This window comes from Etheostoma spectabile, unplaced genomic scaffold (assembly GCF_008692095.1).
Source record: "Etheostoma spectabile isolate EspeVRDwgs_2016 unplaced genomic scaffold, UIUC_Espe_1.0 scaffold00018805, whole genome shotgun sequence".
NCBI lineage: Eukaryota > Metazoa > Chordata > Actinopteri > Perciformes > Percidae > Etheostoma > Etheostoma spectabile.
Window position 1 is genome coordinate 36,412 of NW_022604480.1, and position 26,329 is coordinate 62,740.

The 26,329-nt window shown below is 41.9% G+C and overlaps 5 non-coding genes and 1 pseudogene across 5 annotated transcripts; 4 read left to right on the top strand and 2 right to left on the bottom strand.

Moving 5' to 3' along the window:
* The first annotated feature begins 8,074 nt into the window (after nt 1-8,074).
* Nucleotides 8,075-9,427, top strand: LOC116682506 (trace amine-associated receptor 13c-like; annotated as a pseudogene).
* Nucleotides 9,428-14,242: 4,815 nt separating this feature from the next.
* Nucleotides 14,243-14,316, top strand: trnat-agu (transfer RNA threonine (anticodon AGU)). The gene has a single exon. It is a non-coding gene; the product is annotated as a tRNA-Thr (tRNA).
* Nucleotides 14,317-15,127: 811 nt separating this feature from the next.
* On the top strand, nt 15,128-15,209 carry trnas-uga (transfer RNA serine (anticodon UGA)). Its single transcript has one exon. It is a non-coding gene; the product is annotated as a tRNA-Ser (tRNA).
* Nucleotides 15,210-15,760: 551 nt separating this feature from the next.
* trnat-ugu (transfer RNA threonine (anticodon UGU)) lies at nt 15,761-15,833 on the bottom strand. Its single transcript has one exon. It is a non-coding gene; the product is annotated as a tRNA-Thr (tRNA).
* A 4,479-nt stretch (nt 15,834-20,312) lies between these two features.
* Nucleotides 20,313-20,384, bottom strand: trnag-ucc (transfer RNA glycine (anticodon UCC)). The gene has a single exon. It is a non-coding gene; the product is annotated as a tRNA-Gly (tRNA).
* Nucleotides 20,385-21,861: 1,477 nt separating this feature from the next.
* On the top strand, nt 21,862-21,977 carry LOC116682508 (U5 spliceosomal RNA). Its single transcript, XR_004330440.1, has one exon. It is a non-coding gene; the product is annotated as a U5 spliceosomal RNA (small nuclear RNA).
* The last annotated feature ends 4,352 nt before the right edge of the window (nt 21,978-26,329 follow it).

Consider the following 26,329-nt stretch of genomic DNA (forward strand, 5'->3'; position numbering starts at 1 on the left):
TTTCACAAAAAGTTAGATTTTATTTCCATTATTTACACTTTCCAAATAACTGAAAACAAAAAAATGGCGTCGGCAAAAGTTCCGGCCCCCTGCAGAGTTATTACCTTGTACTGCCCCGTATCACAGTTTGGACACGCTTCTTGTAGCCAGCCAAGAGTCTTTAATTCTTGTTTGATGTATCTTCGCCCATTCGCCCATCATTTATGTTGAGGTCAAGAGATTGTAAAAAGGCCATGGCAAAACCTTCAGTTTACGGCTCTTGATGTAATCCACTGTGGATTTTGAGGTGGGTTTAGGATCATTATCCATTTGTAGAAGCCATCCTCTCTTTAACTTTAGCTTTTTCACAGATGGCATCAAGTTAGCGTCCAAAATTTGATGAAATTTGATTGAATCCATTTTTACTTCTGCTTGTGAAATGTTCCCAATTCTAGGAAACGACAGACTTGGTTCAAATGTGAAAAGAACAACACTAAGTGTCAACAAACAACAGAGTCACTCAATTCTCATTGGCCGGGCATTGCCATTAGTCGCCTGGTACACGCCTGGCTGCGTCATGTGAGGAGCCATCATTCACTTTCATTTAGGCCACAGACAGACATGCTGCTGAGTCCTTTGTAGTAAGTATTCTTCAGGACAAGTAATAAGTTCAAGAATGGGAACATATCAGTTATTTTAGTGACACCTGTGTTGCTTGTTTATGAAGTTAATAATATGGCCTAATGTGATCTTACAGTGCTTTGTGAAAATAATAATAAAAAAGGTGGGGGCACATCATTGGGGTGAAGAGTCCGGATAAAACAATCAACCAACAGAAAGATGAGGCTCAGTCAAAAAAAAGTAAAAGAAGACGTTTTCCACACCAAACGGGACAGTTGGGGACACTGGCGAGGTTCGTGGCTGGTTTATGACAGCATACTCATAAATCCTTTGAGGAAGAACATTGGCTGATAAAACGCCTGTGTGGCTGGTGGCCAAAAAGGTTAACTTCAGGCCCTGCTGACAACCATATGGTACTACAAAGAAAAACTGCATTACACAATGTAGTCTTCAGCAAGTGTAAAGAGCCAAAGTTCATGTGAATGCTACAGCATGGTGTATTAATGAGCAGAGCTAAAACTGAAGATCCAAACTCATCTCCCTATAGATCAGGGATTGGTGGGCTAAATGATCATTTACTTTGTTGTGTATGGGCATCGTCAGACACAAACAGGCAGGTCCCGGGAGATCTGCCTCTCTGTTAACAATGACTTACAGCCCATTAGTGGCTCCTAAAGGGATGTGCTGAACCCCTCTGGACAGGAAGTTCTTTCACACCTGTATGGGTTAGTCAGGTGATGCCATCTCGACCAATGAGGTGGCTGCAATCAGAGGTGTGAAGACAAACAAGAGTCAGCATGAACCCATCAACATGTGATGTAATCATTACTAAACAGGACTGTTTGTTAAGTTGATATTGTGACTGACATGAGCACAATCATTTAATTGATCAAAATTGTCTAGATCTTTAAAAAAGTTTTTTATCAAAAAATGTGTAATGTGAGAGGGGTCACTGTCAGTTCCAAATCCACAGAGAATTATCTTCCGACTCTGCAGCTTCTCTAATATCTAGAGAGTTTATTTGACTCACAGCTGTTTTTGGTTTTTAAGGCACAGAACTATCATGTTTTGTTCACTCTCACAGTATCATCAGCGCCCTTTTTTAGTACTCTCTAAAAACTCAGCAGCAAATAGATGAAGTTAGAGACTAGCTGGTGAATATAGTAGAGGATTTAGCAGGTAAAGAGAGTTAGGGTTGTAGAGCTGCCGAAGGTTCAGGAAGTAAGTTCATGAAGTATAAGAGCGCCCAATTCTGAAAAAGATGGCAGGTTGTGGTGTTGGATGGGTCAAACTAACAACTGGATCAAACACAGGACTTTTCCAGAGAAACTGGGGATCCTGTGTTTGAAAATTAATAACCATGAAAAGAGGTTTATTCCTCAATACAGAAGTCTGGGGTTTAACTCGACATGTAGCAAGTGTCCTGCATGTCTTCCCCCCCTCTCTCCCCTTGCTTTCCTGGTGAATAAAGGCTGAGATGAACCTCTCTCCATGATGAAGTTCTCGTTGTCCGTGGCGTTGTGGACGAGACTTAAATGATATTTTAAGTCTCGTCAGTTTAGGTAAACTGACTAGATACTCTCACTGTTTCTCTCTGTGCAACCGGCCTGTGGCTCGCATGAAAAAAGACCTGGGGCGAATCTTCACTGGAGCGGAGAGCCGATTCATGGGGACGCCCTGTGACGCAGCTGGTGGAACATCAAACATTGACTTGAATGGCCGTGATTTGTTTGTGTGGCTCACGGCGGTTTCCTAATGCTGCGCAGACGCGCCTGGTGAAAAATACCGGCAACTTTCACCTGGCTGGTCGGCACTAGGCCGTCACCATATTTAAGTTAGTAATGATTGTGTCATGAGTAAGCTTTGCATCAGATTACCCACATGAATACAAATGGAATTGACCTCACACAAAAGGAAGCTTACTATATTCCAGGTGCAATTTGACATTCGCTTCCACCAGAGTTCAATCTAATTCAACTTGGGCACTCAAAACGGTGATCTTGGATCTTCAGGGTGCTGGAATTTTCCCTTTCACTGGGGACAAGTTTGCTTTTTAATTACTGCATGGCAAAATAATACAAGCAGCAGAGAAGGCAGAAAGTTACTGTATTTAGTGGTGGTCACCACGTAATGAACAACTACTGCCGCTCTCTAGGGGACACAACGACAAGAAATGCCTCACACCGTCGGACGGATCGCCACATGACGGGACACCATGCTTGGTCTCTGGGGGACGCAACATTGGGAAATGAAAGGCCACACGCCGGTGGACGGACCGTGTGATGGCCGCACTAGCAGCCACACATGGCAACAACAACTCATGGTGGTAACTCTTTTGTTTTGAGCACATTACACGCATACAAAATAAATAACTGGACACAGACTTTCGTTCTACAAATTTAATTTCAGGTTCTTTATCTTTAAGTGACATTCTGTGAAATGACCTGTGAAACCTTTTCTTTTTGAGTTGCCAGTTCCTGGGGAGTTGCTGCTGGGGTTTGTTGGCTGACAGACAAAAGGATTGATTCTAAGCTGTTTAAATGGGGAATGGATAATTGGACTGTAACATGTTTTCTCATGGTTTTTTCCAATTTTTGAGTTGTGTTCTTTTCTCTGCTAGGTTCACTTATAGTTAGTTATGATTATTTGATTTGTCCTTAGCTCATATTAGGTAGCATTGGTTTAACATAAGTTGGAGTTATTGTGGTTTGGCTATTTAATGTGTTTGTCTACCCCCCGTAATTTTTGTTTTGTAATTTTTCCCAACCTCTATTTATTTTTTGAGTAATGCAGCGTGGAGGATGAAGTGGAAGAAGAAATCGTGGGGAGTCTCAGGAACAACAGACTGTAGAAGAGGAGCAAGCAGATGGCACTAAAACTGGAGCTTCAGGAGGAGTCACAGGCACTGAGGCTGAATAAAGCAGAGATCCAACGATGCTGGACCTGGCTAGCAGTCTTTGTGCCCACATGGGCCAGCAAGAGGCCCGTGACGCTCAACTGAGGGAGGAGTCTGCACGACAGTAGCAGTGGTTTAGGGCACTACAACATCAGGTCTAACTGATGCAGCTTGAGGTGCAAGCTCGCACTTCCCCAATTCCAGAGAACAGATCAACAGCTCTGGACTCAGATGAACCTGTGCCCCAAGTCCAAACAGAACTGGCACAAGAGTGTGTTCCATCCCCGGCCCCCTTTAGGTAATTTTCAGTTCCCTTTAAAACCCAGATTGGAGAAATGAACAGAGCATGATGATACTGAACACTTCCTTATAACTTTGAGAGGATTGCAATAGCATGTCGGTGGCCTAGGTTTGACTAGTTTTGCGCCTTATTCCATTGGTTACTGGTAAGGCGAGTGGTGCCTAAGTGAATTTGGACTTTGATGATTATCAAGATTATGACTATGTTAAAGATGCTCTTCTAAAGAAATAGGAAATTAACCCAGAGACCTACAGCCAGAGATTCCGTTCAGCAGATATTGATCCTGGTGAAAGTCCCAAGGAGCTGTATGTAAGACTGAAGGAGCTTTATGGGAAGTGGATCCAAATGAAAGGTAAAACTGTTAAAGCTGATGGTGAAATTATAATGTTGGAGCAGAACTTGCGGATGCTATCTCCTGAGCTGCAGGTATGGATCAGGGAACATGAATGGCTGCAGAGGCTGCGTCACTGGTTGATGTGTTTGTGGCTGCAAGGAGGAAAGGACACCCGTGGAGCTACTCCACCTGGAAGGCTACAAAAGACACCCGCAGGCCCACGACCTCTCAATACCATCAGAGGGCAACACAAGGTGTGGGGAAGGCTCCCCTGAGGGAGAACCAGCCAACAAATACACAAAGGTCTAGTAAAGTACCTATTTGCTACCTGTGCGGCTAAGAGGGTCACACAAAGCCAATGTGCCCAAGGAACCCTGCTAAGCTCACTCAGATGTTTGTTGTGCCATGGAAAAATTACCATGAATGTTATAGCAATCAATCCATGATGATGACAACTGTCAAAGTTAATGGTAAAGCTCTGAAGGCCCTACTTGACTCTGGCAGTGATCAGACCCTGGTGCACAGGCAGTTTGTTCCAAACATTGTTATGTGCACCCTTAAAACCATTCCCATCTGCTGTATACATGGTGATAAGAAACCCTACCCCATTGCTGATGTTTACATTGAAGGACAACCCTACCTATTGAACATTGGAGTTGCTGACAACCTTCCTTTCCCAGTAGTGCTAGGTAGTGAGCTGCCAGTCTTATTTGATTTGTTGAACCAACCTCAAAGTTGCAATTTTGCCATAACCAGAACCCAGATCTGGAGACTCAACCAGAGAAGCCGTGGAAGTCACACAGGCAAAAGAGGCAGGAGAGTTTCCAGCCCACTGTCATAAAATCCCCAGTTGCAGTAACTCCAGACTTGCCACTAGGTTTTAAGATACCTTCAGACATTGTTCAGGTGCAACACGATGACTCCAGCCTAGTGACTTTATTAGGCAGTACTAAAGAGAGAGAGGTGGGGAGTGAGTTTGAGTACAGTGCCGGGGAGGAGTATTTCCTACAGAATAGTATTCTCTATCATCAACATGGACCAGCTAAGCAGCTAGTGGTTCCCAAGGTGGCCCGAGACACTATACTTCTCTTGGGTCACTCTGTTCCCTAGGCTGGCCACCTAGGGAAGCACAAGAACCTGGCTAGTGTTAGATGGTACTTTTACTGGCCTGGTTTGCAGGCAGATGTTGCTCAATTTTGTAGGACTTGCCCTCATTACCAGAAGACTTCAAGTACAGAACCGTGTAGAGCTCCACTTCAAACCTTCCCCATTGTTAGCACTCCCTTTGAGCGTCTTAGTATGGATATTGTTGGTCCAGTTGAAAAAAGTAAAAAATAAAACTGCTACATGTTAGTGATCACAGATTACTCTACTAGATACCCAGAGGTTTTTCCACTGAAATCTGTCAAAGCAAAGATTGTAGCATTCTCCTTGGTCCAGTTCATCTCTAGAGTTGATTTTGCTCGTGAGATTTTAACTGACCAAGGCAAAGGACTTTATGTCCACGCTTCTGAAACAGGTTTACCGAGTGCTTAGCATCAAGAGTGTGCAAACAACCCCCTACCACCCACAGACAGACGGACTGACAGAAAGGTTCAATCAGACGCTCAAGCAAATTCTCCATAAGTTAATCAATGACACTGGTTCTGATTGGGATCAATGGCTACCCTACCTCCTTTTTGCATACTGGGAAGTACCCCAGGCTTCTACTGGGTTTTCTGCATTTTAACTGTTGTATGTTCATGAGGTAAGGGGACCACTGACCTTGCTTAGGGAGGCCTGGGAAGGGGACCAGCAGAAGGAGGGGGGTGTTAACATCATCTCCTAAGTTGTTTAGATAAGAGACAGGCTACAGAAGATGGCAGAACCTGCCCAGCAGCACATGGCGGAGGCCCAGCAGTACCAGAAAGAATGGGATTATAAGTTGGCACGGCAAAGGACCTTTGTTCCAGCTCAGAAGTTCCTAGTCATGCTGCCTACCAGTGACAGCAAAATGGCAGAGACCCTTCGAGGTGGAGAAGCAACTTGGACCCACCACCTACCAAGTTGCTACTGCAAGCTGACCACGTTCCAGCAGGGTGCTGCATGTGAACCTCCTAAAGGAGTTGGCTGAAAGACCCGAGAGGAAGGCAGAGGTATTGCTGATCAGAGCTGTGGAGGAGGAAGAGGTGGTAGATGACCAGCATCTGCCCTCAGCAGCCCCAGCGGAACCTGACCTGGACCATCTGCCAGCTGATGGATAAAACCAGGTGAAAGCTTTATGCATTTCAATCAATCAATCAATCAAGTTTATTTGTATAGCCCTTTCCAATAGCCGGAAGGTACCCCAAAGTGCTTTACAACAAAGCCATAAAACAATACATAACACATACAGAACATACAGATACAATTAAAAGTGCTGTAGTGGTGCAGCGCTGCAGGACATTAAAAGCCTTCGAGAAAAGTATAAAAAGGAGCAGGCAGAATGAGGACACCTAAGAGACCGTATTGCCCTAGTGGGAATTAAATGCTAATTTAAAAAAGTGGGTCTTAAGCTTCGTTTTAAAAAGGCTGAGATCAGTAGTGGTGCGGATGTCAGGGGGTAGTTTGTTCCACAGTCTGGGAGCAGCGACGGCAAAAGAACGATCGCCCCACTGTTTAAGTCTTGACCTCGGGACCTCTAACAGACGCTAACCCGAGGAGCGCAAGGCTCTGCATTTGTCAAATATTTCAAGAGTACTCAGGATGCACAAATATGATGGAGCATGATATTGTGTTAAAGGAGGAGGCTCCAGTTAAACGAATGAGTAACAGGATCACAGAGCGCCTCCTGGTGTCCTTTAAAAAAGAAGTGGACCTCATGCTATCTCTGGGGATCATTGAGCGCTCCAAAAGTGATCCAGTGGTGTTGGTGCCAAAAAAGGATGCCACAATACGGTTTTGTATTAATTTCCGATACTTGAACTCTTTGTCAAAGTTTGATTGCTATCCAACGCCACATATTGATAACAAGATTGAGCACCTGGGAAAAGCAAGATACCTGGCCTAGCACACACACCTATACCATGCCCTTAGCTGCCAGTAGCTCTGCACCAGACGCTGATTGGCTGATATAGTGGACGGAGCGTCAGTGAATTCACCCATAGGTTTGACTTCTGTTTTGAAGCTAGCAGTTTGCCTTTTGGCCAACACTATCTTGGTATTTTGAAGACAGAAGTCACCATAATTGGTCAGCTGGGGAGAACGACACAGTTTAGCCACTGCTGTGAAGGGTTTCACTGCTGCTTCACTCAGCTAAATGCTAAAGAGGAAACATTGTTGGTCTTTAACTGGCTGATTCAAGTCATCCAGCAGAGTTTTCTGGACCTATCAGTGTGATTGCTATGGAAAAAGTAAACATGGCTGTACTTTGGTAAGATCAAATGATGTTTAACCATGTGTCCAGCTTATTTAAGAAGCTCACGTTACTGTATTATGGGATTTAACTTGATTGATTATTGATGATTGTATGTGGCATTTTTTCATTCCCAAGGTGCAAATGTTTCACCAAACCAAGTTTTTTCCAGAGACTATTTAGCAGAGCCACCGTCTCTGCATCCAGTTCTTAGCGTCTCTTGAGTTAATTGTGATTGGGTAAAGAAATGCAAACAACCCAGGGTTATTTTTTCTTCTATCCCAGAATGCAACTGTGGTTAAGTTATCAATAATAGGACAAAGGAAAGGAAACAAGGGTAGAAAATGACAGAAGAGAGAATGGAAAGAGAGACAGTGAAAAAGGCAGGGTTACAGAGAGAGTGATGAAGATGATGTGGGATGTGCAGAGTCAGGGAGGAGGGGCATCAGAGTCAAACCGGGACTGAGAAAGAGGAGGGGATGAAGAGAATGAGAGAGGGATAAATCAGTTGCATGACTCAGGTTTATTCAGAAAGCTGCCAGAGATGCAGCTGTCTGCAGACCTCTGCAGATGGAGGTTGAGGACGGAGCCAAGCTCTGCTTTCCACAGTTCCCAAACCCTCCTGCAGGAAGCCCTCGTCTCCTTGGCCCCAAACACTGCTCATTTACATTGTGTGGTACTCCCTCTCTCTGACCACTGTGACTCTCAACTTGCTCATCATCATCTCAATCTCCCACTTCAGGCAGATATTAACTTCTTTGCTTCTCTCTACTGGATGTGTAACATTAAAATGTGAACAGCTGCTGTATATTTAGAAGAATTGTCTTTGAGTTAGTTCTGAATAATGTTGCTCCAAATGTCTGACTCTGATGCCAGAGACTGATGTTCTTGTCCACTCTGTTACCAATATTAATTATTGCTTTCTGTCCACCATGACCGCAACCAAGTCATTTTAACTGTCTACTCTTACTGGTGTAGGGGATTGAAAAGTATTTAAACTAATATGGATTTTATTTTTTTATTTTGAAAAATTGGTTAGGGTGGTTCTGTCAGTGTTGTTCTGTCAGTGTTGTTGGTTTATTAATTACTTTTTACTTTCCCTGCAGGCAGCTCCACACCCCCACCAACATCCTCCTCCGCTCTCTGGCTGTCTCAGACTTTCTAGCGGGCCTCGTGCTGATGCCTGTAGAAGTACTCCGACAAACATCCTGCTGGTTATTCGGTGATTTTGTGTGTTTTCTTTATAATTCTCTTACAATCATCATTACTGTATCCTCACTAGGTGACATAGTGCTCATATCAGTTGACCGTTATGTGGCTATTTGTGACCCTCTGCATTACAACACCAGAATCACTGTGAACAGAGTTAAACTCAGTGTTTGTCTGTGTTGGCTTTGTTCTGCTTCCTACAGCTTTCTCTTTGTGAAGGATGACCTGACTCAACCAGGGAGGTATAATTCCTGCTACGGAGAATGTTTGTTTGTCATTGACTATTTCACAGGACTAATAGATCTTGTTTTGTCCTTTATTGTTCCAGTTACTCTCATCGTAGGTCTGTATCTGAGAGTATTTGCCGTGGCTGTGTCTCAGGCCCGTGCTTTGCGCGCTCACATTACAGCTGTCACACTCCAGCATTCAGTGACTCCAAAGGCAAAGAAATCAGAGCTGAAAGCAGCCAGGACTCTTGGTGTTCTTGTAGTTGTGTTTCTAATATGTTACTGTCCATATTACTCTTTTTCTCTTGCAGGTGACAGCTGGGTCAATGCATCATCTGCATCCCATGTTCTCTTTGTGTTCCTTTGTAACTCTTGTCTAAACCCTGTGATCTACGCCTTCCTTTACCCCTGGTTTAGAAAAGCAGTTAAACTCATAGTCACTCTTCAGATACTGCAGCCGGGCTCCTGTGAGACCAGCATGCTGTAGAGAGGCTGTGGAGGGACTGAGATCAGACTCGGCCTAAGGATTAAATGAATGACTGAATATGTTCCTGTTGCTCAGTGAGTGAGTTATGAAATGAGACATTTAAAATAGATTTTCCTGTCTTTAAGTGTAAATTCTGTATGATCAACAATTGAAAGGTCTGTTCTTCAGCTTTCTCTTGTTGTGTTTTGTGTCTCTCTGATGCTGCTGCATTTAAAGAAAGAGTCATAAGCACCATATACTGTTTCTTGGTAATCACTAGTGACATGAAACATTCCAACCCAACACAACAAAGGCACCATGAAAGCTTTGTATTTATGTCTATATTTCGTCAAAGCATCATCTCTGTGATTTATGTTTTTGTTGCTAACAGAAATCCCAGGCCTGCTCTGCCTCTGTTTCACTGTTAAAAAGAACAGCCCCACTTCCCCACCAAGTATAGAAAAACATCACCTGTGAACTGTAGTTGTGTTTCACATAAAACTGTCAGTACAAAAAGTTGTTGTAATCATTTTAATTTAGTTTAATTCATATGTGATCCCTGTTTAACTTATATTGTCTTCATGACATAATTATGTGAAGAACTATGAAGTCTTGTTGGAAGAAGCAAAATAATAGATTATTTAAAAAGACAGGATTATCTACAGTTCATCAGATCAGTGAAGTCACATTTCCAGAGAAACATGTAATCATTGAACAGAGAAAGTTCAAGTTTAACAAATCATGTAAAGAGTAATGGATTGCAATTTTTAATCAGTTTTATTAGAAAATCATCAGAATTGTCATTTATTTAATGTTACATAGCCTAGAGATGTGTTGTAAAGTGGCATATGATGATAAACAGACCTATTCACAATGTAATATTGTCTCTTTTTATTGTTTTTTTTGTTCAGCTACATTATCTGCAAACTTCAACTGCCCCAGTTATCACTCTCTGCTGACTCTCCAGAAGATGGAGCTGTTGACTTGTATTTTTCAGGATAGAAATGAAGCAAAGCAGTTGAGATGAGAAGATGAATAGTGGTGTAGTCAAGTCAACCTTTGTCAAGTTCAAGACCAGGACTAGTCTGGACCGAGTCCAAATGAAAGACAGAATAGAATCTTCTTCAAGACCACTTAGTTACCTGTTCATAATGTATGTTATGTAACAGACGCTATCTCTTTTATTTTAAAATAATCACTTTGCATTATTTTTTTAAATGATTCAAAAGCAAGTGCAAAGTATCAACACTGTAGGATCAAATTAGGCCATAGAAAGGTGTCAAATGTGTCCCTAAAAAATACAAATGTTCCCATTCTGGAACTTATCACATGTTCAGCTTGGCTGCTTGGCCCATATTTGTCATCAAGGGATTTATTGGAAATTTCCTTCGGGTACGTACAGTATATCAAATGTGGCCAATCACACTCATCCCAGAGCTGAGAAATATAGTACACCCAAAAGTAAATGAAAGAGCAAGACACTCTAATGGGGTTATTGACTGAAAAAAACAGCTACCATGGATACTGTTTTTTTCACTAAATCAAAAGGACCAAAAATGTAGTCTGTTTAGCAAAAGTTTGATAAGACATACAGTAATCTCTATTCCTCTCTGTCTGAGGAGGACTAGGCTCTCCTTCGAGTCACCTGCATGCCACAACTAACATTTGGTGTAGCTGTATTGTTGTCTGGATGGAAACAGTAGACGTTTAGAGTCGTAGGGCTTAAACTCGCTGTGAAGTGACAGAAACAGGTTGAGATGACAAAGAAAAAAAGGTGTGGCGATTTGAACTTTGATCAACTGGGAACTATTGGGGAGTTGGGACCCTTGGAGGAAACCGGGAGAGAGCAATGAAACTCAGAGGTCTCCTGGGAAAATGGGGAGGGTTGGCAAGTATGAGTGCAGAAGTAGATGAAGTAGTGGGCACAAAAACTAGTGTTGTTATGATATGTATCAGCTTTGGAGCTCTCAATGTGTCAGACTTTTAAGAAATCAATCCTGTGTTTATTTAACGTGACAATTGTGTTTTAAGGGTTCAAACCCTGAAGGGGGGGTTGAGTTAGTCCCAGGTTAAAGATAGGCCATAAAAAACACTTCAGAACACTTTACAAAGGGCTTAGCGAGTAATTGACCATAACTCTACCTCTTGCTGCTAAACTTCCTCTTTCTTTATCCAGTAATTACACAGAAATCTATCTTAAAAGAAATGGTAGTTCTAGTAGTCCAAGCCAAGTTCTCCGTCCCAACTAAGAAAATACGGACGCTGGGTGGTGCCCCTCAGCGTCCATTTCGATGCAAAAAGCACCATTCAGCATGTGGAAACTTGTGGAAGTTTCTGTACAGCGAGGGAGGAATTTGAGTAAAGAAGAGACCTTGTTGAAACAAAATAAAGACAGGCTGCAAACTGGATTAAAAGTTTAGGTATTCGGTGGAAGGGTTTAATTGTTTTCTGCAGAGAACAATCAAATGACGAGAACAGCTTTCACAATGAACAGAGTTACAATGTGGCAACAGTTCTGGTGATAATAAATTGAATTTGTATAGCGCTTTTCACAAGCTCAAAGTCGCTTTACAGAGTAAAAAAAACAAAAAAAACTAAGAGAACAGAAAAGATGGGTCTTCAGAGGGGACTTAAAAATGGTGAGGGACTCAGAGATGCGGATATCATGGGGGAGGGAGTTCCAGAGCCTGGGAGCTGCCCTGGAAAAGGCTCTGTCCCCAAAACTGCGGAGTTTTGACTTGGGGACATAGAGGAGACCAGCTGAGGTGGATCTGAGGGACCGTGAACGTTGGTAGGGTGGAGAGGAGGACAGTGAGGTATGACGGGGCAAGGTGGTGGATGGCTTTGTAGGTGAGGACCAGGATCTTGCATGTGATCCGGTGAGAGATGGGAAGCCAGTGAAGCTTTTTTAGGACCGGAGTGATGTGGTGCCAGGATGTGGAGCGGGTGATGAGACGTGCAGCTGAGTTCTGAACCAGTTGGAGCCTTTTGATGGAGGTTGAGCTGATGCCGAGGAGTAGTGAGTTGCAATAGTCAAGTCGTGAGGAGATGAAGGCATGAATAAGTCTTTCGGCAGCAGAGGGAGTGAGTGAGGGTCTGATTTTGGCAATATTTCGAAGGTGAAAGAAGGAGGTTTTGATGACTTGACGGATGTGAGGCTCAAGGGAGAGGGTTGAATCAAAAATCACACCAAGTGGTGAATACAATCAGTAATACACCTCCTTATATCCCCGTGCATCTGTCTCTAGTGCGTCAAGAATGACTGCAGCCGTCATTCTGTCTGAGAAATCAGAGATTTATCTCGTCTGTAGAAGGCCTCATGGCTCCAACCTTGCTTACAGTGGAGAAATGCAGAGTCAGAACATTTTTAGCCGTCTCCAACACTGGAGGACTTATTTTAGGACATACACATATTTCAGAGGCAAATTGAAAGATTTACTTATAACGAAAAAATCCCTTAAGAGATGAAAATTATTGAAAGAAAATCAATGTCTATGTAATTTTCCCATTACATTATGTACAGGGTGAACTCATGGCCGGACTGAAGGCCGTGTAACAGTTTGGAAATATGTACCTGTGTCTGTAAGTGACACTTAAACCTTGAATGTTAGTTAATGACCAGATTCTTTGAGTGGTGGAAGTTTGAAATTGAATAAAGGTTTTGCAACTGCAAATGCAACTGGTAAAAATGGGTCATTTTAATGATTAACCCTTGTCTGGTATTCGGGTCAAATTGACCCATTTAAAATTTTTACAAGAAGAAAAATGGTACAAGTTACATTTTTTCTACCTGAAAATCAACGGCCTTACCTTATTTTCTGTAATAAACATGTATTCCTGACTCAATTCAGAAAACTGTTCTTGATATGACCACTTATGTTTTTTCCATATTGGATTTTTAACATGAATTGTAACTTTATGACAAAAAACTTGCATTTTTAATTGTGTTCTAGTAGAGACTGATTGCATTCCCTAAACATATAGATGTTATCTCAATTGTTTGAAATTGAGAGAATATAATTGTTAATGGATTATGAAGGTAACTTTTATTTTCAGAATTGTTTTTAAATCCCCAAATAAGTCACGGGTCAATTTGACCCGAGGGACATGAGAGGGTCTCGAAAGTGAAGAAAACACAAGGGTTAAGAGAGTTAATAGAAAGGTATTAGACATTAAAATAAACAATTGCTGGAATGTCAATGGTAACTCATGTTTTTGCATTTTAAATCTGTTTTATAGTTACATTGAATGGTTAAGTTACAATTGTTACTTAATTTAATCTCGACGATAGAGACCTTGAACATTATGTTTGTATTGTTCTTCTCAAAGATGGTTTCCAGTAATCTTTTTCTAAAGAAAAAGGTCTAATTACCATTGTGACTGTGAGTTGGTAAAACACTGAAAAACTGACTTGTTCACTGTTGATTTGTTTAACAGTAAACAAAGTGACATGCAATGTTGTCTAATAACATTATATGTGGCTGAAAACAGTCTATACTAGTGGAGTGGAATGCTGGCTTTAAAAAGTTCAGGTGGGCTGTACGCTGTTAGGTCAGCCATTTTGGAAATCACTGGTTTAGACTTCCACCGATGACACTCATCAAGTGTGCAGGTGATGACGGATGGCCTCGCACCCTCTCACCCAACTCACCCCGGACACAACCTGTTCCAGCTTCTCCCTCTGGTAGGCGCTACAGAGCACTTTACGCCAAAACCAACAGAGTCAGGACCAATTTCTTATCACAAGCCATCACTCTGATGAAATATTTGCACCGCTCTTCTATGGCTTCTGAATGAGAGTAAGTTGTTGTTTTGTTTGTGAGTAGTACTCAAGAGGGTGTTGTGGCTTAGCTGGTTAAAGTGCCTGTCTAGTAAACAGGAGATCCAGGGTTCAAATCCCTGCAGCACCTTGTTGTTGCAGTCATTACCTCTGTTTGCATCCCATCATCATGTCTACCCAATCCCCATGCCACTCATTAAGCCCTGGTAGCAAATGAAAAAGACATGTTAAATTTACACAGAAACATTACATCAACACAGGCTCAAGATTCTACATGAAAACACATGAAATTCAGAGCAATGCAAGTTTGAGCTAGTTCGTTCATCAGGTTTTGTGGTTCTGTTTATAGAAACTACATCCTGTTATATCGCGTGATCATACATGAATTCACGAATCCAGTGGGTCCTTGTGACTTCAGTGGTCCGTCATGGCCTGCAACAAATCCGGACCTGGTGGGTGTTGACGGACTGCGGATCACGGAGTAGACACGAAGCGGAGTGGATTCGCAGTTAGAGGAAGTCAGGGGTAAGGCCTCCTGCACACTGCCTGTGTGGTGTGAGCATGGCATTTCTGTTGCATGGCATTTTCTTGGTCTTTGCACACCAAAATATTTTCTGACGCGGCGCTGTTGCTGCTAGCCTTGTCTGTACACATGTATGTTTCTCATTGACATGTGATTCAATAACTTGTTAATTATTAATCTGGACTGGTTCGGAAATGAATCAGATCATCTAAAGTGGGTGGATTAACTACCCACATTACACCTGAAATACCCTCAAGATTTGAATGATCCTTTGGGACTTAAGTGCTTGGGAATCCCCATCAGTCATTCAGAACTGCCCAAGGTACTTGTGAGATAGGCTCTATCTTTGTCTGATTGGTCTGAATGGAGTCTGTCAGGCATCAGGGGTTCTCCGCTGTAAAACTGAACACCTTTTACAGCTGTGATGGCTGAGTGGTTAAGGTGTTGGACTTGAAATCCAATGGGGTCTCCCTGCGCAGGTTCAAACCCTGCTCACAGCGATTTCTAACTACAGAATAAATAAGAATTCAGTCACATTTAGGGGAGGATGATATTTTGAGAAATTACAGTTTATTGGTGGTGCAGATCCTTACGAGTTGGCTCCCTCTTAGATCCATGACAACCCGGTGAATCTTCCTTCAGTTGCATATCCCGATATAGTCAACTAATATCAAAGCATCAATATATTAATTTTGATTCCAGCAGCATCGAAGACGTTAAAATCAGGCAGTCAGCGCCCAAAGTGCCTTGGCTGGTAAAGTTCATGTTTATTTCACCTCTGACTTCAGTCAGCATCACACACCTGAAACCCCACCCGACAGTGATGTCACAGGGTCATGGTGTACACAGGGGCCACATTCAGCCCCAACAGAACAAGGTTTTGAAAGCATTAAAAAATAGGTCCAATCCATTTCCCTTCAGATATGTATTGCCCCTCAACAGGCCACAACTGGGCAAAATTAAATAATGCTTGTTAAGCACTATAGCAAAAATAAATAACAAATATATGCACTCTTTGTAGTGCTGATAACATAAATATGAACTGACAATGAGGCACTGCTGGGATTTGGACCCAGGATCTCCTGTTTACAAGACAGGTGCTTTAACCACTAAGCCACAGCACCTCCTACAGGTTGGTCTGTCATGCAAGATTACAATGAGCTAGTGAACAGGGTTCCAACCATCCATCTTTGTCAAGCAGCTCCAGCAAGGGACCCCAAACTTCCCTTTTCCGAGCGACTGGGGGATCCCGAGGCGTTCCCAGGCCAGGTTGGAGATGTAATTCCTCCACCTAGTCCTGGCTATTCCCTGTGGCCTCCTCCGAGCTGGACATGCCTGGACCACCTCCCGAGGGAGGCCCCCAGGCGGCATCCTTACCAGATGCCTGAACCACCTGGTGGACTGAGATTCACTGGCTCTATGGGGGTGATGAGATGTGGATGATCAGCATTAAGTAGAAATAGGGGCCGGCCTAAGTATTTTATGTTTCATAGGAATAGGGTTGTCATGGATGACATCACCGGCCAAACCAAGTAGAGGGTTTTCTTTTGTATAGGAATGTTTATTTTGGTTGTTTTTGGTTGTTGTATAAAAAAGGTATGAAAAATCCTGACCTGTTTTGTAGTCAGCAGGATAGGAGGGAACTGGTGACCAAGTTCCATAGGTTAAGAGATGGCCAGATAGTAAGGTTATGGAGTAGATCAACCTGCTTTAGGATGGGATGGACTGAAGCAGTGGGGGGGGGGGGGGGGGGGGGGGGGGAATTGACAACCCTATATAAATGGTGGGATTTGTGCTCCTGGGAGGAGAGATGGAGGCGAGGCTGTGTTGCCAGGAAAATGTGTCTGTTATTGCTGCTATTAGTTTAATGTGCCACTGTCTTTAAGTTTGATGGGTTAATTATCTGTGTACTGCAGACCATGGAAATAAACTAATCACCTTTGAAAATGTGCAATGTTTGAGTCTGCCTACCCACCACCATCTTAGCCACTCTGGCTAACTCTCCACAAATGTGTAAAACTAAAAAGAGACACAAGACCAAAAACAAACAAATTAACTACAGCTATTCGGATATTCCTGACCAGTCTGATGCCTGTTGGGCAGTACCCCCCCCCCCCCATATCATCAGTGTCCCGTATCAAAACCAACAACAATACACAGTGCATTAACAGGAATTAATTAGAAATGATTACAATAATAGAGTACCAATGCAATGATAAATGGGTACAACATGAACACATTATTTAAGAAACATCTGCTTGTTTTCATCCTGAAGTGGATCAGCTGTTGTGTCCTCCTGTTTGATTCAGGGCAGTTTATGTAAAGCACGTAGCGATGTATCATAGACTGTTATTATTAATATACATAGTCTATGCAATGTATACAGTCCATTTAAGGCAGAGAAATGCGGGACTGTTGTAAAAATCAACGTTAACGTTAGCGGTTAGAGATTAGCGTTAGCATAGCAAGCAAGCGATTTTTAGAAATTTTCAGTTAGGAACATGGTTGCAAGCATATAGGACAGGGCTGTATAGACCACAAAACAAGACTGTCGTAATTTTTAAATCAATTATTTAAGCCGAAAATACCAGAAATGCATCTCTCTGGTCGATGCAGTAGCCATTGTTGCCTGTTGCACAATGTACATTGCTACCCCTCAGTTTCAAGTAAAATGGCATTCTCCCTGATTTTTTTCATTCATTGTCTATGGTTCCTAGGGCCATACCCCCCTTACCCCTCGATCAAAAAAATTATTGGGACTCACGTGAATGCGCAAGACTTGGGAAAGGGGTAGGGGTAAGATAGAGAAATGAGATTCAGCCTAAGACCTCTTTTGTTAATCTGACTGATAGGGTTATGGAACATAGTAGTAGACCAAGGCCTCCTGTGGTAATCTGACTTGAAGGGTTATGGAGCGTAGTGTTAGACTAAGACCTCCTGTGACACAAACTAAGCGGTATGCTCTACCTTTTATACCTCAGGCTATCATAGACAGCACAACAACCACTTTAAACATACACATTTTACAGTTTTTATTGTACTGTGTTTAGACAGTATTAATGCTCCAGTTTTAATGGGTGTTACAGCGGGTATGAGCACTCTAATTTCCATTTTAATGGATGAAATAAACATAACATAAAGACTGTACCCTTCAGCAGGAGGAAACATTTCACTTCACAAACAGATGCATTGTTAATTTTCAACAGCCTGGGAGTTGACTTTCTATGGAGACAAAGCATAGCAATTAGCAGAGGATGGTTTTGATCCATCGACCTCTGTGTTATGGGCCCAGCACGCGTCCGCTGCGCCACTCTGCTCTGCTGGACAAGGCCACAGGTTCAAAGAAGCAGGTAAATCACCGTAGTTTTAGATGTTTAAATGTGCGCACAAGAAAGCTAAGAGATTACTGTGGGGAAATGGAGACTGGCTAGGTTAACTGAAGATTTTAAACATTGTAAAAAATGTATGAAACATATGAACACGTTAAACATATACGGGCATATAACATATACCTGCAGTCTCAGTCTTTTGATGGTATAGGTAGCCTATTTCTACCGTGACGGCTGACATGCGCCCCGTCACAGTTACCGACAATTTTGGCACTGAATGAGTATTTCACATTGAACTCTTACGATTGGGTGGTCATTAAAAACAGGGCATTGCAAGTACAGATGTAAAATCCAGAGTCAGAAAGGGGTCTTTAGGTACTTCACTAAGCTATGTCACAAGGGAAAACCTCATCCGAACGCCAAGTCATCACATTGGTTATCTTCCAGCAATGCAACAATTGCAAATGGCAGAGGTGGGATTTGAACCCACACCTCCAGAGAGACTGGACCCTTAATCTAGCGCCTTAGACCGCTCGGCCACACTACCTGCACATGACTGTACGTCACATCGTAACACACACAGGGACCTTAACTAACGTAATGCTTGTTAACTGTTATCACTCTTTGTCATTTTTCTCTGGCATTGTTGATTATTAAAATATTGTAACCAGCAATAAGTGAGTAGGTTTAGGTCTATGTGAATATGGGCTGAGCATTTACCTGGACTGAACTTGTGAACATCTTCTTTTGCATATTCACTGTAAAGAGCCATTACTCCTCCAACTGCCAACTATTGTTCCAGAGACAATAGGATATACAGTTTTAGATTGCAAGGTAACTGTCCAAGACCAAAGACTTCATTGAAATACCTCAAGTGATCAAAACAGTTTGTCAAAATGGGAAAGGTCAGGTTTTTTATTGCAAATTCCAGCACAGTTCTGAAATTATTCTTTAAAATATGTCCATTTACCATTCAAAAACAAAAGTACAATCAGGAAACACATACTACTTAGATAGAATGAACCTGTTCAGGTGGCAATGAAAGAATTCCAGAGACGTGGACACTCTGGCACAGCGATACTTGGTCAGGACAACATCCCCCTCTTGATAGTACCCGTCTCTGTATGAAGCTGCACACCAGGCAGGTCCTGGATGTACTTGATGTGTTGTTACTGCACACGCTAGATATCACAAAACTGTTGGGTAGGGCCTCATGTATTTGCTTGTATTACATCAAGTGACCTGCATGCCAAGCATGCAAGTTATCAAAGCAACACACTTCCCTGGGTGGACTTGAACCACCATCCTTTCAGCTAATAGCCAACTGCACTGATCTATTGCGCCACAGAGACTACGCCTGTCTGATGTTTAATGAACGGGAGCTCGATCTTTAAGCCACAAGCATTTGCTTTATGGCTTTTTGAGGTTGAGCTGCACATGTCTGCTTATCAGGCTATTTTCCTGTTTATATTTCCTTAGAAATTGGGGAAGCTGACTCATGCGGAAATGTAGAAGCTGGACGTGCATTGTATTTTTCTTACATCTCAATTGGATTCTGACTTTGAATTCAAATATTTGGCATCCAAGAAAATTTTTAAACTGATGATGCACCAGTCATTGTGCTGGTGGTTTCTTGGTCACAGCAACAAGCTTGATCATTGACATACAGTTGCCCGCCACATATCACAAAACTGTTGGGTGGGGCCTTAAGTATTTGCTTGTATTACATCAAGTTTTCCAATAACATTAACAAGCATACGGTTGATTACGGTGCCTGTGTTTGTCATGATGTGGAAAGTTGTTAATTGCAGGTACTGTGGCCGAGTGGTCTAAGGCGATGGATTAAGGCTCCAGTCTCTCTGGAGGCGTGGGTTCAAATCCCACCACTGCCATTTGCATATATTACATAACTGGATGCCAACCAATGTGATGTCTTGCAGCTGTGTCATTTGGCTGAACTTGGTGAAGTAACTAGAATCATCCATCAATCACCTTGCTGAGATTGTTCCTTGATAACCTGAGGTTCAACGATTGGTGAAACCTTCCTTTCCAGCACTTTGGGGTAGAAAATCAACAAATAGTTGTGATAATTATCGTGATCTCCATATTGATCAAAGTAATTGTGTTATCATTTTGGCCATAATCATGCAGCTCAAAGAGATTTTATCAACTTGCCAAAATTGAGATCTAATGTTTTATCAAACCAGGTTGGGCAAGTAACCTTTCTGCTGACTTCTTGTACAAAAAGAAAGTACCACAACCCAAAACAGTTACTGCGACGGCTGGGAATCGAACCCAGGTCAACTGCTTGGAAGGCAGCTATGCTCACCACTATACCACCATCGCTGACAACTGCTGAAATATACTTGCTCTGCATGTGTTAGTGTCTGATGATGAACTCACAACCAAGACAACCCTAAAGAGAAGCACTTATGAACACAATGATCATCAGTGTCTTTATTTGAGGTGATCTGAATGTGATTACAACGACATCTTAAGTTACAGTCTTAACCAATAGAAACGTTTATGAACATTTGTGCAAACAGGTATAGAGCTGGTTTTCAGGTTGTCGTGGCCGAGTGGTTAGGGCGATGGACTAGAAATCCATTGGGGTCTCCCCCCGCAGGTTCAAATCCTGCGACAACGAGCAGTGTTTTTTAAGAGTGGTAGCAAACTAATGACACATCCCAGTTTACCAAATCGCAGATGTGCCTTCATAAACAATATTGTCTTATCTCATAGGTACTGGAAGCAACCAGTCTCCACCAATATATTCTTACTAATCTGTCTTACAAGATTTGCAGTGAACGTTGTTTTGTCCAGCAGAAAGGCAACAGGTGTGTTACTTTTCGACTATGATTTATACCATAGCAGTGCAATCATTTTGCCCAGGTTTGATTTCAAGCCACCGCATATTTCAATTTCCTTGCGGGAGTCATCCCAAAAGGATTAATAAAGATAAGTCTAAGTCTATCTCAGAAAAAAGTCAAAAAAAATCTGAAATTCTTCAGGGGGTGTAGCTCAGTGGTAGAGCTCATGCTTTACATGTATGAGTACCATGCATCTCCAGCAGGTATTATGGTAGAGTCTTTAAAAGAGCTGCAGAAGATATTACCTCCTGTGGTAATCTGACTGGTAGGGTTATAGAACGTAGTGGTAGACTAAGACCTCCTGTCACACAAACTAAGCAGTATGCGCTCCCTTTTATATCTCAGCCAATCACACAGCACAAGAACTTTAACAGTACATGTTTTGCAGTTTCTATTTTACTTTTATTTATTTGTACCATTGTGTAGAATGTTTATTGTATTATGCTCCAGTTCTTAAGGGTGTTACAGCAGGCAGGTATGAGCACTGTATATATTTCACTTCAGACACTGCTTTGTTAAACATCAACAAACAGGAAATGGACTTAATGTAATTTAACTTAATTAGCAGAGGATGATTTCGATCCATCGACCTCTGGGTTATGGGCCCAGCACGCTTTCGCTGCGCACTCTGCTCTGTTTTCTAAGTCTCAGATTCATATTTTGAGGGAAGGTTTGGGAACCTGTGACAACCAAGGTTCAAGTTAAACATTTGGTAGACCTTGCCACTATCTTTTATGTGAGCTTCCTGATTACTCACACATTGATTATTCACATGTAACACTTGTGATTTTTTGTGTTTTAAAAAGGGCATTGTGAGTACAGATATAAACATCAGTAAGGAGTCTACCAACTTGCCTCGTATCATTTTAGTTTGGACACCCAGGGAGGCTTACCGCGATGGTTTGGACTGGGTCGACTAGGGTTTTCTGCTGCACTCAAGCAGACGGCTGTACTCACTCTGGTTCTCTTTATAACAGACAAGTCTTTAGGCTTTTACTAAAGACTTCCTTGGAGGAGAACGCCGATGAGTTGAAACTATTTTTGGTGGACTTTGCTGTTTTGGCCGAGCCTTTGTACTTGTTTTTGCTTACCTTTGCTTTTACTCATGAGCTCTGTTTTTAATACCACCCAGAAAAGTGATTTTAGACCTTTGCCCGTGTCTGTAACTACTACTAACCAATTTAAAAGTTTATGAACATTTGTGCAAACAGGTATAGTTCTGCTTTACAGGTTGCCATGGCCGAGAAGATGGACTAGAAGTTCATTGGGGTCTCCCCGCGCAGGTTCAAATCCTGCCGACAACAAAAGGCATTATTTAATGTTGGTGACAAACTAATGAGGCCTTCATGTATAATCTCTTGTCTGTCTGTCTCCACCAATGTATCTCTTAGCATTTATTTTTAGTCTGTGTTACAAGATTTGCAGTGAACTATTGTCTATGTCCAGCAGAAAGGCAACAGGTGTGTTACTTTTCGACTATGATTTATACCATAGCAGTGCAAGCATTTTGCCCAGGTTTGATTTCCAGCCACCACAGTTGCATTTACAGGTTTTGAAGCCATATACAACATTAACATTACATGTTTTACCCAGGTTTCTTCTTTTATTCAGTGATATTTCAATATCCTTGTGGGAGTCATCCCAAAGGATTAATAAAAATAAGTCTAAATCTATCTCAGGAAAAGAAAAAAAAATCTGAAATCTTCAGGGGATGTGCTCACTACTATACCACCATCACTGGTCAACGCAAATGTTCACTTCAAATCTTGTAATACATCTGGGTGTTGAGACTGGAAGTGCGCTCCTGAAAGCACCTCCAGGGGGTCCTGTGTTATCACATTCACAAGAATGGAAAGTGCATATACATTTGCTAGCTCCCTTCGATAGCTCAGTTGGTAGAGCGTAGGACTGTAGAGGCTCAAAGCTGAAATCCGGCTTAAAGGAGAAGTTTTTTTCCAGAGTTTCCCTTCAGGGATCAATGAAGAATTTCTGATTCTGATGTAGAGACGGACAGACGACTCAAAAGCCTTATACTTCTTGCCGAGATATAACAAGAAACAAAAAAAAGAGGTGGGGTAGATATGAGCGCAGAAATCCTTTTACGACAGGCTTTACGTGATATTCATGAAACGTTTGTGTGAGACACTCTTTTCCATCATATTCAATAAATAAACCAGATTATTCAATCCATTCCTCTACTTCTATGCAAAGTAGTCTCATCCAGGACCCATCGCACCCTAAGCGAGAATCATAAACCTAGACCAATGAACAAGGAGAGTCATGTCCTGCTCATTGTTCCTCAAATCTTTTCCCAGTTTTTTTCTATTGCATGCTGTTGAAGCAGGATATGAAAATTGCCAACATGCTGTACTACAATTGTGCTGGCTCCTACTCTGGGTAATTTAAGAATTAACTGGATTTTAAAGTATAGAGTAGGGTTGAAACAGCACATAGCGTCAGGGCTCGTCCGGGAGTTGAACCCGGGACCTCTCGCACCCGAAGCAAGAATCATACCCCTAGACCAGTGTTTCCCAAACTTAGGGTCGGGACCCAAAATGGGTCGCAGACCCGTTTTATTGGGTCGCCAATTGGCAGAGTAAAATGCATATCAATCTTAATTGAATGAGTTTTTTTTTTTTTGCTACACTGGTCTGTTCAGCTCAGATGCTTTTTTTCTCTCTCTCTCTCTCTCTCTCTCTCTTCTCTTATCCTAGGAGGGGATAAGAAAATGAGTTGAGAAAGGGTTGAGACACAGAAAGGAGAATAGAGATCTTTTCTGTTTTGTTTACTTTAATAATGGAATAAACATATTTTATATACATTTAAATTCATGGTTTGTTCCGTCTTTTGTCCACAGTTTAAAAAATGTAGATATTACAATGATTCATGGTGTATTTCTGTAAATTTGGGTCCCGGGGAGACACCAAATTTCTCTTTTGGGTCTTGAGCTGAAAAAGTTTGGGAACCACTGCCCTAGACCAACGAGCCACATTAAAACAGCATAATAGTAATTTTTCATCAAGTAAATGTGACCAGTCAGTGACTTGAAAGGCAATTGTTAAGTAGTTTGTTTGGCATGTGGTGTTTTTATGGCTCCACTGCCAGACTGAGCTTTATGATAATATTGGACGAAAGACTACTTTTGAAGCAAAACATTTTTACCAACATTGGAACTTGAATTTTGGTAAAAAGGAAATGCAGCTTGAATTTGTCACTGACTTGAAAGACTATGGTCAGGTAGATTGGCATGGGGTCTTTTCATGGCTCCACTGCCAGATTCAGCTTTCCGATATCATTTGACAACAGGAAACATTTGATACAAAGTATTTTTACCAAAACACAAACTTGATTTTGTCATTAAAAAGTGACGGTAAAATCGGGGGACGGGGGATTTTTCAAGCCCCACCCGCCCCCATCACCCCAACACAATGCTAATGAAATACGCAACAAGCTTTAACTGATTCCACCTGTTTAGTTCTGACTCTGGGGACAGAAAGCAGACCTGTCCCAGATGACCTGAGAGGTCTGGGGGGGTCATAGTGTAGTAGCAGATCAGAAATGTATTTTGGCCCTAAACCATTTAGAGATTTATAAACTAGCAAGAGTACTTTGAAATCAATTCTTTGAGACACAGGAAGCCAGTGTAAAGACTTCAGAACTGGAGTGATGTGATCCAGTCTCTTGGTCTTAGTGAGGACCCGAGCAGCAGCGTTCTGAATCAGCTGCAGCTGTCTGATTGATTTTTTAGGGAGACCTGTAAAGACCCCGTTACAGTAGTCAAGTCTACTGAAGATAAAGGCATGGACAAGTTTTTCCAAATCCTGTTGACACATAAGTCCTTTAACCCTTGATATATTCTTAAGGTGATAGTAGGCTGACTTTGTAATTGTCTTAATGTGGCTGTTAAAATTCAGGTCTGAGTCCATGACTACACCAAGATTTCTGGCTTTGTCTGTTGTTTTTAACATTGTGGTTTGAAGCTGAGCGCAGACTTTTAATCGTTCCTCTTTTGCTCCAAAAAACAACCACCTCAGTTTTTCCTTCATTTAATTTCAGAAAGTTCTGGCACATCCAGCCGTTAATTTGTTCAATGCACTTAGTCAGTTTTTGTATTGGACTATAGTCCCCTGGCGATAAGGTTATGTAAATTTGTGTGTCGTCCGCATAACTATGGTAACTTATTTTGTTGTTCTCCATAATCTGGGCCAGTGGGAGTATGTAGATGTTAAACAGAAGAGGCCCAGAATAGAGCCTTGGGGAACTCCACACGTCATATTTGTATGCTCGGATGTATAATTACCTATTGTCACAAAGTAATCCCTATTCTGTAAGTAGGTTTCAAACCAGTTTAAAGGTAGCTGAAAGGTATCAAAACTGTTGTTTAGTGACAGGAAATGGCTAAGTTGTAGAAAAACCGCTTTTTCAATGATTTTACTTAAAACGGAAGGTTTGATATCGGCCTATAGTTGCTCATTATTGATGTCTAGATTGTTCTTTTTTAATAGAGGCTTGATTACTGCAGTTTACAGGGCCTGTGGAAAGATACCTGAAAGAAGAGACGTGTTCACAATCTGTAGAAGATCAGAAGCCAAACAAGTTGAAACACTTTGAAAACACCCGTTGGTAGAATATCAAGGCAACAGGAGGAGGATTTCAGATGTTGTATAATGTCCTCCAGGTTTTCATGGTTGATTATATGAAATTCTGTCATATTGGAAATAGTTTTGCTTGAACACTGTGACAACACATGTCCTGTACTTGATATGGAGGCACTGACTGTTTGTCTAATCTTCAGAATTTTGTCTTTGAAGAAGGATGCAAAGTCATTGCAGGCCTTGGTAGATAAAAGTTCAGATGCTACTGGCACTGGAGGGTTTGTTAACCTATCAACAGTAGCAAACAAAGCACGTGAATTATTATTGTTTCTAGAGATAATATCAGAGAAGAAGGACCTTCTGCATTCCTCAGTTCCAAATTATAAATGCGAAGTCTCTCTTTATAGGTGTTATAATGGACCAGGAGATTTGTTTTCGCCACCTTCGTTCAGCTTTTCGACACTCTTTTTTCTGTTCTCACCAGTGGGACATTTCTCCATGGAGACCTTTTCTTACCAGAGACAACTTTGACCTTAGTGGGAGCAATAGCATCAATAACATTTGTAATTTTACAGTTGAAATTATCTACAAGCTCAGTCACTGATAGCCCAGAGAGGGCGGGTGTGGAGGAAAAAAGCTGAATAAATGTTTCACTGGTGTTTTCAGTGATATACCGTTTTCTGATTATCTTTGTTTGGACACTTTTGGGCACAGAGATAGAGCGTTAAAGAAAACACAGGAATGATCAGACAGAGCAACGTCAGTCACCAAAACCTTGGAAATGTTCAGACCTTTGGAGACAATCAAGTCCAGAGTGTGTCCCTTA